Source organism: Limulus polyphemus, unplaced genomic scaffold, assembly GCF_000517525.1.
Source record: "Limulus polyphemus unplaced genomic scaffold, Limulus_polyphemus-2.1.2 Scaffold3954, whole genome shotgun sequence".
In the NCBI taxonomy this organism is placed as follows: Eukaryota; Metazoa; Arthropoda; class Merostomata; order Xiphosura; family Limulidae; genus Limulus; species Limulus polyphemus.
In genome coordinates, this window is record NW_013669564.1 from 50,590 (window position 1) to 64,492 (window position 13,903).

Sequence of the window (13,903 nt, forward strand, 5' to 3'; positions counted from 1 at the left end):
AATACAACACTGGATAGGGACATATTCCCCTCTCAACTACTTTCATATACAAAAGATCTGGTACTGTGGTCTTCAGATGCAGAAAACAATAAGGATTGGAATGAGAAGGAAATGGAATAAAAAAAGAGGAGAAAGAGATGAGAAGTAATGAAAAAGTTCTTCTTTAAGAACTTGAATGACCAATTAGCCGACTGTAAAAGGAGTTCAGAGCCCTAGAAGCAGAAGATATAGACCTGCCCTCACAGAACTTGAGCTTACTGAGTACAATGGGAGTGAGTCATCAATGGGTGTGGAATTGCCAATGGCAAGAAGTGGACTCATGATACTGTGAGAGACAAGAAACCATGGGGAAAAGGCAGGATTGGTGTCGAGTAGCCTCGACCCAATTCTCCATGGTATGAGCAACAACACTTAAGACTTCAGGATAAAGAAAAGGAACCAGATTAAAATCATGGAGCTACAAATGGAGAACACGAATGGTAGAGAGAAGATCATCATCAGTGGTGTAGTGCTAAATAAAGAAGTAAGGGAATGCATTTTGAAAGTGTTATTATGATTAGTATTTATTATATCACCAATACATAAAAACACATATTTCAGAAATAGTAGCTGTAAATTGTAATTGAAATCTACATTTGAAAATGTTAAAATAAAAAATTAATTTTCTCTCACCTTGAACTTTTGAATTCCTGAATAACTTATTAACAGAACTTCCAAACTTTGTCTATGGTGAGTTCCTTGGATATGGCTACTCTTGTTCATGTATCAGTTGCTGAATGATGACACCTAAGCCATTTGTATTCATAGTCATCTGGTTTCCAGTTTTGAATGAGAGAGATGTGAAGCTAATGAACATGAGATTTGTCACATGGTTGATTAACAGCCTAGACCTCATTTACATAGTGATAAGGTTCATGCTTCTGAAGCCTCATTTCCATTTGAAAGAATTGCATGGGATGACTTCTGAACACCCAATTAATGGATTCAAATCTGATGGAATATAGCACCTACAATTGTCTAGAAAGTTTCTGTAAGCTGTGGCTGTTTTTGAAAATGTCACTCTGAAACGTTTACAAAAGGACTCTCTTTCCTTTTCTCCAAAGTCTGGATATATCTTTGCTGGCCACTTATTGATTTCTAAGGTATGAAGCTCAAAAATTATGTCTGGAATGAAATTAGAAGTGCCTGGCTGTGACCCAGTTGGTTCATGAGAAGAAGCTGGAATAACTGTTGTTTCATATTGTTTATGATAATGGTTAAAAATAGACCATGATTGATTGAAACAATATTATTATTCTCTGTCAGTGTTATTAATGAAACTTCATTTCCTTTATGGCATTCTCTACTTCTAAGGCCTTTTTACCCTTATGTTCCTTCGTTGCTTCTAAAAACCGTATGCTGCAACGAATTAACTTTTCTGCATAAACTATAGCAATATCCCTTTTCTGTAAGGCTTCTAAAGTGCTTAACAAGAAGGCTAAGTTAGAAATATTAGCTAAACCAAAATGGGCCGTATATATATTACTGGAAACCAAGCATTTATTGGTTACTGTGTGAGTATGGTTAAATAAGAAAGAGGATGTTCATAAGCTTTTATATACTCATACACCTATACCGCTAAATCCCAGGAGGTAACTAACATTCAAATACCTAACAGGTTTATTGATTGGATCAAACTTTGTATATAGCCATATCATAAATATTTTCTTTCACTTTATATAGTACTTTAGACAATGGTTGTTGCAATTACTGTACTACAAACAAGCCAATAAACTCTATTCGAGAAAGTCTAATACTTAGAGTGGCAATTCATTGCTTTGTTTTCAAAAGGTTTCTACTTCAGCCGCTAACAGTAAAATAAACATATGAAATAAGTGTGAAAAGATTGGAAGTAGAAATTCTCAAGAGATTTACTTTGGAATTTCTTGGTCCATGCTCAAAAGACCCTACAGTACTATTCATTTTCTTTCATTGAGTTTCTAAGTCAGTTGCTAACAATATAATAACTACAGAAAATAAGTGTGAAAAGGTGAGAAGTATAAGTTCTGACCATAAATTGTTTAGAACATTGTGATCAATACTAACAGAACATTCTATTTTACATTTTGCAATCTTTTCTTTCATTATAATTTGATAACTTGCCTACAACTTGGATGAAAGGTTTCTTCTAGAGGTGGACAAAACTTCATGAAGTTTGAGATTTGTAAGGTCGGGTTCATTAGAAATAGTGAGGTAATGGCATCCTGGCCACAAGAAAAAGGTACATTACACCACTAAACATCCTTAACAACAGAGGAACCATGTAAACAGGAACAAGTCAGAAGACAAAACCCTGGCCAAGGTAAGGTACTGAAAAGGACAGAGCATAGATCTCTAGATGAAAGATAAAGATAGGACAGCTAATGAGGGAGATGGGTAAGAAAAAGGTGACAGTGGGAAAATTGAGCACTACAGAAAATTAATAGACAGGGAGCCAGTACCGCAAATGGATAACAGGGATTCCAAGTATTTGGAATCCAGGAACGGAGAAGGGGAATGGCCATAAGCCATGGTGAAGGAATCCTGGAATCAAGAATAATAAGGCATAAGAGAGAGAGAGAGAAGAAAGAAACTGATCCAAGAACGTTTTTGAAATGGAAACTGTATGTCTTGAGGAGGAGGAAAAACCACATAATCCTGAGCATGAGAGTCATGTAGTAAAGGAAACGAAGAATAAAAAAATATGGGAGAAAGGAAAAGAACAAACTTGAGTGATCATATTTACAGAAATATGAAGAAGTAACATTTTTCTCAAAAGGCAAAGAGAAGCCCAGCGAAACCTTGTGAGGTGGAAATAGCCAATCAGTCAAAGCAGTATTAGCAACATTGCCACAAACTTTGGAGGAGGTACTAGTCACCATCACTTGAGAATTCATGATCAAATAATTCTCCAGATCAAAGAAAAATGTTTTTATTTAATGGCAATGTAGCTTTAACCCTTTGAAAAGGACACACTGTTTAGACTCCTTTCTATGCATGTCACTAAGTTACGTTGAAAATTTAATTAAACCACGTTACTATTAATGTATTTTAATGAAATTATTATTATCAAATATGTTATAGTTCAGCATTTTATATTATCTTAGTTTTTATTTCTTTATTTCAAAAGAAACACTAAAAGCAATAATGTTAACCACTAACAGGTGCCACACCTACCATCCATAGTTAACGTTGAGCTTTAGAAGTTATGTGTACTTTCAACATGCATGTGTTTATGGTCATTAGAAAGAACTCATTTTACACTATAATCTAACAATGGTTATTTTGAAATTGGGACCAAGTTGTTATCCTCGGGTAGATGTTACTGCTTGTATTACTGTTGGTTGCTTTATCCACAACAGCACTTCAGTTGTTTCTTACCTAACTATGTTATAGTTAGAGATATAGAAACAGTTAAATTGTATTTAGGTTTTACTTTTATATTTAGTTAATTATGCATTAGTTATGTTTAAAATCATATATGAAAGGTTTAATTATTGTTATAAAGTAACCTAAGCTCTCCCCCCATCCTGCAAAGCTTGCATTACCAAGCATATATAAAAATATTTTGTTGGAGGCTAAGTTATCTCTGCTATTCATACCATTCTATTGCCCACAGGTACTCATTGACATGTGTCAACAAAATAAATTAACAGTAAAGAATAAGAAGGGAAAACAAAACATTAAAAATAAACTATAAGTGGAAAGGCAAAGATGTGTAATTGCACATATGACCCAAAAAATATTATTCAATGAAGAGTTAAAAGGCATGTACCTATTTTTATTTCTTAATTTTAAACATTTCATTGCATTGTACATTGATGATAACAGCTACGGTTAGTGATATGGTAGAGAAAATGGAAAATAAAAATATAAACATTTACCTTGAAAAGTTTTTATATTCATTTAGGAGGTTCTACAGATTATGCAAATGAATTGTGAAAACTGTAAGATAATAAATAGGGTGGCCAGACAGTTTGCTACTGAACAATTCATTCTTGGACATTTTGCTACCGGTCAGCTCACTACCTGATAATCTTATGTCATAATCTCCCTTACATATCTGATTTAAGATAATAAAATAAAAATATTTTGTCAGTATTAGTTCATTAGACAAACACTCCAGTTAGTAAAATATTAGTTTATTAGAGAAATACTCCTTCAAAATAAAAAAGGCTCTTATGTTGTAAAACATTTAACTTAAAATGATGAAAGATTTTCAACTTTTTAAAAATAAATCTGGCTTTCCTCGATAGTTGTTGAGCCATAATGAGTTATTTATATGTATCTGGAACAGGTAGCGAAATACCCTAGTAACAAAATGTTCAGCAGCAAACTGTCCTAGAACTAATAAATAGTATTTTTATACTTAAAATTAAAATCACCTTGCAGGTGAACTATTCAGAGTTTGAGTCCAAGTAACTAAATTAAATAATGAATATTTATTAGAAATAGTAGAAAAAACTAAATTAAATATTTTATTTTTCTCAAACTACACACTTTTCTGAAAGTTCTTATCAAGTTTTAAACTATTTTATCCACTTGTTTTAATATTGTTATCATAGGGTCAAGTATAAGTTAAAACAAACTAAAAGAAAGCTAACACTATGAAGAGGCAGCACAAATTTCAGAAAATTAAGTTTATATTTAGGGAAGCATGTTTGTTAAAGAGGGTGCTAAGGTTAACAATTAAGGTAATTTTGACTACAAGTGCTTGTGAGAACCTACTGCACAAAGAGGATGTGTCATCCTCCTATTGGCAAAGGGCTATTGTCACATGATGATTACATCATGCACTAGCACAGTTCATATCATATGTGGGAGACAGTTTAAGACTAGTGGCATGTGCAAAATCTCAAAGGCAGATGTGTGAGAAACTGCTACTGCATGCAGAGACCTGCATTATTTCAGAAAGGCACACAAAACATCAATTTTAGTAATCCACAGCATGTAAAAAAAACCCACCTCAGATTGAGAAAACTAGCAATTTTGAACCAAGGGATAACTAAAACTAGTTCAAGAACAATAGACCTATGGTATGGTGTGAATCTCTTGTTGTCTGGAGAACCAAAAAAAAGATAAGAATAAAAATTCTTAAGAGGGTTTGCATACTTATTCCACAGCATTCATAATCCATAGAGAATACATAGTCTCCTGTAAGTGCTAAAGATGCCTGGGATCTGAGGAGGTGGAAGGACAATTGGAGAAAGAGGAGATTGAGTGTGAAAAGGCAGGTAAAATCTGTGTTAATGCATCTGTGTGATCCAAAGATCATCTGCAAAGAAGGAAAACTGAGAAGAGGGTCCAAAAGAGGGTCACCTCTTTCAACCACAACAGCTAGTCCTCAGAGAAGGGGTACAATGAAAAGAAGCAAAAGGACAAGGAAAAGAAGAGAAAGCAACCTGATGAGACTCCTGATGATCATCTGGACCAAGAAATTAAGGAACCAAACTAATCAGAGAAGACTGCTGATGAGGAAAACCTTAAAGGACTTCACTTCAAAGGAAGACAGACAGAGGTCCCAGAGATAAGACTGAGAGAGGCAAACATCCAAATGTAAGACATATCAATTAAGGAAATTCCAGAAACAAAAAAATTAAGTTAACTGGGACACAACAGAAGATGAAAATTAGGGGAAAGTTGGAAAAGAGGTATATGTAAGTTTCTCCAGTAAATCTGAAAGTGTCATGGATAGATAGCAAAGAAGTAGAGTAAGAAAACAAATAGATGAAGAGTGAGAAAGAAAATGAGAAGATTCCCAAGCTGAAGGTTCATGCAGAATTAATTGGAAATTAAAAATAGAAAACAAAAAGAAAACTTTATTAAGTGGCGATGTTGCTTTTAATTAAAGTTACAACAAACTAAAAGGAAACCAAAGAAAGCTAACACTAAGAAAAGGCAGTGTAAATCTCATGAAATTTAAACTTGAAGAAACCAATCTGTTAAACACAATGCCTATGATAAGAATGAAGTTAATTTTGATTGCAAGTGCTCATGGGAATCTAATGCCAAAGAAGGATGTGTCACCCTCAGATTGGTGAAAGGCTATTGTCACATGATGATTACTTCATCAGGGTTCTCACTAGGGTCCCACAGTGAAGGGTCCCAGACTCTCAACTTTTTTTTCAAGAGTCCCACAGGTAGAATTTAATAAACTTAAAAAAGGAAAAAACACCCCAGTGTCAATGAAAAACTTGGTTTATTACTTACACTGCATGTTGTTTTCCTTTGTGACTTTCATCAGTTTTAAAGAAGTTAAGTGCACTTTCATGCTCAATGAAAAACTTGGTTTATTACTTACACTGCATGTTGTTTTCCTTTATGATTTTTATCAGTTTTAAAGAAGTTAAGTGCACTTTCATGCTCAATGAAAAACTTGGTTTATTACTTACACTGCATGTTGTTTTCCTTTATGATTTTTATCAGTTTTAAAGAAGTTAAGTGCACTTTCATGCTCAATGAAAAACTTGGTTTATTACTTACACTGCATGTTGTTTTCCTTTATGATTTTTATCAGTTTTAAAGAAGTTAAGTGCACTTTCATGCTCAATGAAAAACTATTATTTATAATGAACACTCTACGTTGCTTACCCCCAAGAAGTATTAAAGCAGGACAACATGCAAGAGGATAAAATTAACAGCTTTTCCAATAAACATGAAAATATCTTCTTCTGTTTTTCAGGTATCATTACTTAAAAGTGACTACTAGATTTCTTGTTTTCTTTTATGATTTGTTTTCATCCAGTTAACAAATTATTGTAATAACCTGATTGTGTACTAACTACTAAACTTGGATATTTTACAAATTATTTTCAAGCAGAAAATAAAGAAACACCTTGAACATTTTAAAATTAAAACAACTTCTAAAAATAAAAATTAGTCTGGTATGGTGATGGTGCATAGGTTTAATAATTGAAAAGCATTTATCGAAATTCATACAATGGGTTAAAACAGAGAGAAGTAGTACTGTCAAAGAAACCTTATCATAGATGATGGGACACATGTATAAGAATTATAAATTTGATTAAAAGAATAATTAAGTTGAAGATAATTAAAATCAAAGTTCCAACTGAAATGTTTAAAATTAAGTCTCATTTTTCTTTCTCATAATGAAGAAATTGAAAGAAAGAGAGACTGCACAATAAATGGTAACAAAAGTTTAATATCATAAAGAGAAAAACATGCCTGTACAAAGCAGTGCCAAGGAAAGTATATTAGCTTTTGTTCGAATGCTAGTGCTCATGTGTATTACTGTGCATGGAAGATGTGTCACCCTCTTATTGGTGAAGGGCTACAGTAATGATGACATCATCACAGGCTGGTGCAATACATATGAATACATTTAGGAGTGAGAGCTACTTCTAAGACTAGGGGCATGAAGAAAAATATTCTTGGCAATGGCATGAGGTAATAACTCTTTTTTCATTCAAAGTCTTTGCATAAAGAACCAAGAAGATAAGAAACACAACTCAAAAAGATTCTTACTATTTCATTTGAAAGATACAATGGCTGCATCCATTTCAAATCAACTTTTTTTAAAAATTTTTTCAACTGTTGTAATTTTATCACTTCAAACCATTTGATACGATAATTTCTTTCCAAGGACAGATATCAAAAGACACATCAAACATGCATATGTCCTTAATCCCAACTAGTTTGGGGTGACCCAGAACTTTTTTTAAGCCAACAATTTTTCACCTAGATGGCAAATATATATAGAACAAGCCTGTTTGGCAATGTGGATTTGAACTCAAGACCCTCAGATTGCGAGTTGAACACCCTAACCACCAGGCTAAATATAGATATATAAACCTCCGGTCTCACAGAATTCAATAAATTTAAACGATTACTAACAATTCAACTAATTTTTTTCAGCCAGTTTCAATGAAATTAGTTTTAAAGAGATGCCTGTACTTACCAGATGTACATTCTAACCTAGATTCACTTTCTGTTTTCACATTCGTAACACTATATTTTGAATTATCCAGATCATCAGTGCTGACACTGAACTTTGAAATAACCCCATCATGTGGTAGATCATCGGGCTGTTCCCTTTTCACTCTGACAAATGTATTCTACAATTAAACAATACATTCCAGAGATCAATAGAAAGAACAATTAGGAGCATCACTGAAGTACAGAAATACAATAGTCTCCACAGTTTAGTATTCTAAAACATGATGATAAAAACAGAACATTTCAATTATTTAAGTATCTAAAACAATTTTAATGTTTTACCAAGATACTAAAATATACGATATGGAAAAATACCAAGAAAAGGTTTAATTTCTGTTACTTGTAGTTTCAAGTTATGGATTACCAAGTTTTAAAGAAAAATTATTGTAATTGAAACACCCTATAACATAACATTTTTGTTATTAAATAAATATGCAAGAAAAAATTTAGCTTTATAAGGATACATTAATAAAATAAAAAAGAACCAAAAATGGCAAAATAGTAAAGCTTACATAAGATTTGAAGCATGCACAATAAGTCACATGGAATGTGTGAGAATTATGAGTGATATATCTATGCCATGTGTAAAGGAATTATAGAGTTTTAGTCATACGTTTTGTTGACATAATGAATTCAAACTCAACACAGAAAGACTTTCAATACTTCAGATGTACTTACCTTTTTACATTGATTTTAATTTTTAAAATGTGAAACTTTTTCAGTAGAGTTTAGTGGATTGCAAACAAACAAACTGTGAGAATAGCAATAAAGCAGTAATGGTTGGGACAGGAGCCACTAATGGTAGTAAGGATCGGCATAAGAAAAAGATTGTTTATGTAATTAACTATGCATCTTTGTACTTATATGTAAAATCACAATCATTTCATTACAATTACAGTACAAATGTAATAAGTTAGCTATTGTATATTAATAAATTAGGAATATTTTGTCAAACATTTTTTAAATCCAATTTCAACACTGTAGCAGACAAAATCAGCTCTGTAGACAATGAAGAGAATTAGGTTAGAAAGAAAACTACAGTTCTCAAACAAATAAAAATTCTAAATGGATTATTCAAATAAAGTATCAACAAACTGGACACTCATCAGCAATATCATTAATATAATGCCGGAAATACCTAGAACTATCAATGCTGAGAAATCATTGAGAATTTCATCCACAAATTAAAGGCAAATTGCATAAGTAATACCACTAACAATGACACAGAAAGCCATAGCAAAGTGTACAGTGTAACTGTCAATAAAAAAAGGTAACTTACGGTGGCAAAGCAGAGCTTACACAAAATACTATTTGCAAATACATAAAGAACACTTCGAAATTTTGAGTCAGATGTCTTGTTGACAACACAAGTTCAAACTCAACAATTGCTCATAAGTTAAGGTTTAATGGTAAGCTGAAATAATTGTTTATTATTGGTTAGCAGAATACGAATTTTAGGTTCAATAGTAGTGCACAAAACATCTATTATGTCATACACACCAATCATGAAAATGACACCCTCCTAAACTCTTTTGCACATGTCACAACATTTTATGTTCAAAATAAATTAGATAACTTTATTATATATGTATGACAATAATACTGGCATAAAAATAGTTTATTATTCCAAATTTTATGTTATCTTAGTTTTAACTTCTTAAATTCAAAGCTGAATTTACAACTTTCAAATTTTATTACTTCAATAATTGGTTTCTATAACTTCCAACCAATTACAAACACCAATTTTACATCACTACAAGCAAGAATCTAAGATTTTAATATTTTACCTTCTTGAATTGCTGGGATTTCAATGAATTTGTCAAACCCTCTAGAATCCCCCCCTCCATTTTTTTCTTTGCCTTTCAAAATTGTTTGCTAATCTACTTTACTTGGCAGATTGGCATGTTCATAACTAATAGGTAGAACAGATTCTCCTCTACATGAAGCAATTACTATTGTCTATATTTTGTGTGGCAGAGTATACAAATGACTCTAGCTTTTTAGCATTTTATCATTGTACTCCTGCTCTGAAAGGCTAAGAATTTATTTAACCTAATCATAACTTACTTAGAAAGCCAGATAAATTACCATAGTTTGAGACATTCTATTCTATTGACAGATTTTTGTTCTTGTTCTAAAATGTATATTTGGACACTACATGTACTATTTTATAGACACTCACATTTCTGAGACTTAAAGTGGTTTGTGAAATAATGGCTTTAATTTTGTATTAGAGTTCAAAGGAGCACGAGTAAGCAGTAAGTACTACAATTCCTTGTTTTTTACATACATTATGTGTTTATCATTATACATTTTTTTACAAAAGTAACTAAAATGTAAAAATTAGGAACTTTTCTGCACAGCCTCATATAAAATCTAAAATTTCACAAGCTCAGGTCTAAGCATTAGCAAGTCATATATCACAGAACTGTTATGCATTGTTTATATTGCGTCTACGGGAAACAGCTAATGGCTGCCACTGTGATGTAATACCTTTGTGGAGCAGATAATAAAGTTGTAGTGAATTTCTCCACCTTGTGACTAGAAATATATCACCACTGACAAGACTAGTCAAATGAAGTCCAGAAATACATTGTTACAGCTTCATTATTATTTCAGTATGAAAAAAATGTAAAACTTTTAATCTGCAAATTACCTCAGTTTTCTCTGATACTCCACTATCACAGTTCTCTTTTTGATCCTCTTTTGCTACACCAAACTTCAGTGTGTTATCTGAAGACCTTTCTTCTAAGTAACTAGCTTCTTCTGTTGCTAGAAGTATAAATAATGTAGATTTGTCTATAACAAGACTGAATATAATTTATGCATCAATAAATCATAATCTACCTAATATATTTGGTTAAACATGACTTTTGTGTGATTTCCATTTTAGTATACAAATACAAATGTCCACTAGAAAAATATTAATTATCAGCATGTACAGTTTCTGAAAATGTTATGCAGAAAATAATTTCAAATGTGAATAGCAAAGGAAAAGTAAGAAACATAACTAAACAAATAAAATGTTTTTACTCATGCACAGTTTAAGTTTTTACTAAATGGCAAGGTTGTATTATTCACAATGGAACATTTTCCAACACTGAAATGTATTTCAGGTAGATACTTTTTCCTCCTACCACATAATAGCTTTCTCAGTTCAGTGCTGCTCTCTATATGCACAATGTTTTCTCACCACTAGCCTTGAAACTCCCACCTAAGATCACATATTTCCACATAATATTATTGCGCTGTTGCATGCAACAACCCTCCACCAACAGAAGTGTAACACACCCTTCTAGCTCAGCTGACTCCCTCTATACTGATTGTTCAATCATCACTTCGAGATTAGGCATGAAAATGTGCACTAAAAGTGGGAAGGATGAATGGGAAATGTAAGCAGAGGTAAGTATCTACGGAAAGTACATTTTCAGTGTAGGAAAATGTTAACTTCCAATACGATACCTTAACTCTTCTCACATAATATCTAGAATCCTACAACGAAGTGGTGGATGGACTGGTGCAAAACATACCTGAGCCTCCTTTGCAAAACACCCAAAGGGAACCCATGGGGTGTGACACTTTATACATGGAAATACATAAGGGTACATCCATGGGAGGCTGCACCTCATCTGGGCTAGGATGCACTCTTCACTCATATTGAAGGTATGTGTCTCTAATATGGGTGGAAAACAAGCACAGTCTAGAATTTGTTTATGGATCATTGTCATGTGAAATAGTATAGTGTAGCTAGGGCATGTCAGACCAGAAGTGATAGGTTAACTCCAGTCCAAAACCAGGCAGCATTAAGCAATTTTCATCTGGTATGCAGTAGGAGGAAGGTCCTATCATCTCCACCTTAATCCCACATTAATCACAGAAGGTAAAGTAATCTCCATTCCACCAACACAAAGTGCACACATCCAACACAAGGCCACACAGGAACTGGACATCTGGGCAATGGTAAGATGGAGAAAAGCATATGTGGTGGATAAACTCCAGTCTAAAATCAAGTGGCATCAGGTATTTTTTGTCCATTTAGTAGGAGGAGAAAGGTCTGCATCATCAACATAACTGCCCTACTCTCTGCTGAGGGGAATTTTTCACACTAAGGAGAAATTCTCTATTGTCCACTACTCCAGCAGCTAGGAACTGATAAGTGGTGAAGATTCATGTATTCCAATAGAAGAAAAAAGGAGGTGAAAATGCAATGGAGAGCCCAGAGAAGTATATTTAAAAGCAGGCCAGCTCCAGTTTATTCAATTAGGTCTGGAGGGGTGAGCAGCTATTATGGCACTGCTTTACTCATGATAGTCCATCAGTGGGTATGGTATGGCCTTATTTAGTAAATTATATATCACAAGGATACATCTAGAAGTATCTTGGAACACCCCATTTCATAAGTGAGCACCATATCAGGCCTGAAAGGTCATACACTGTGCAGATTTAGTTAAGTATACCCTGGAAGGCCTCACTTGCCACTTAGTGGAATCCTGTGAAGTATAAGAGAGACTTAGAAAGGTAAGAGAAAAAGAACTTTCCCAATCAGAGCCAGTAAGGTGTATGGAGAATAGCAATGGGAAGCAGCCTCTAGCTTGACAAAGGAATGTCCAGATGATGAAGATAATGTGTGACAAAAGTATACAGTATTGACCATCACATGCCACCCAACACAATCTCCTCCACGAAGTAAGAAATTGGCTGTAAATGAAAAATGGCACAAGGAACAAGAGGCTAAAGGGTCAAAAGGAGGAAGGGTAAGGTCCCACTTAGGAGGACAGGGAGGATGAAGATGTCAAAAAAACAACAATAGAAGAACATAGTAATGACTGGAGGAGAATACGTGACAGTAATGGGAAAACTGAAAGTATTAGATAGGGCTGCACTGTAGCCAGTGATGGTCGATAGTGATAAACCTTCATCAGAGAGCCACATAACAAATTCAGAAAGATGGAAGACAGAAGGACAGAAAGGGGAGAAAGAATGTTGAAATGACCAACTGAAGAAAATGTGTCAATTTCTTTGATCAACAAGGAAGGATGAATGGAATGAGAAAGAAGGAAGAAGGCTACCAATAAAGAGAATCTGGAACATCTTGCAAAGAACCAGACAAAACCCACGCATGAAGTCGAAGTAACAACACTGTTGAATGGAAGAGGGAAGTTGAAGGAGTGGGGATTGTGATAGAGAAGGAAAAGAGAAGATTCAATGGAGGAAACCACAGTTGAGCTGGCCAATACAAAGCTATCAGTAGGAACTGACATGGAGTGTCCCAAATGAGAGAAAGAACACGAGGGAGAAGACAATAGGAGGTTGGACCAGTCTTGACTGAATATATCCAAAACTAGAACTGATGGATGAGGAAACTGGTGACTATAAAATGGGAAGTTTGGTGTTGAGATGAGTGACAAATACATCTATAAGAGAAGAGCCCAGATGAGAGCAAAGCCACTTGAATACCAAATGATCAAGAGACCACTCTGTAGGTAATATCTTGTACAGCCTTGAGAGACAATCTGCGACAAGATTCAGTGCACCTGGAATATGACAAGCTATTAGTCTTTCTTGTAAAGAATGGGTTCAGAAAAGAAGGTTGAGAGTGTGGAAACAGAGAGAGCAAGACCAAGTGCCCCCCTGGTGATTGACATAGGAGACAATTGTAGAGTTGTCTGTATAAATCGTAACTATATGTCCACAAACCATCATAAGAAGATTATTCAACCACTCAACATACTGCCAAAAGTTATAACAAATTGATACGAAGGTCCAATCCATCGTGGGACCACAGACCAAAAATCTTGTTAAGGATGCATCTGTTAACCCTATGGAGATGGAGCTGTTGCATCAGCGAGGTCACGTGACTAGTGTCACGCCACTTCTTTCTCGAGCCTTCGGGAGATTACCAGATATAGGGTAGTCTGGTATATATAAG

The 13,903-nt window shown here is 34.1% G+C and overlaps 1 pseudogene; it reads right to left on the bottom strand.

Moving 5' to 3' along the window:
- LOC106470341 overlaps positions 1-13,903 on the bottom strand; it is an 80,440-nt pseudogene that overhangs the window by 47,781 nt on the left and 18,756 nt on the right.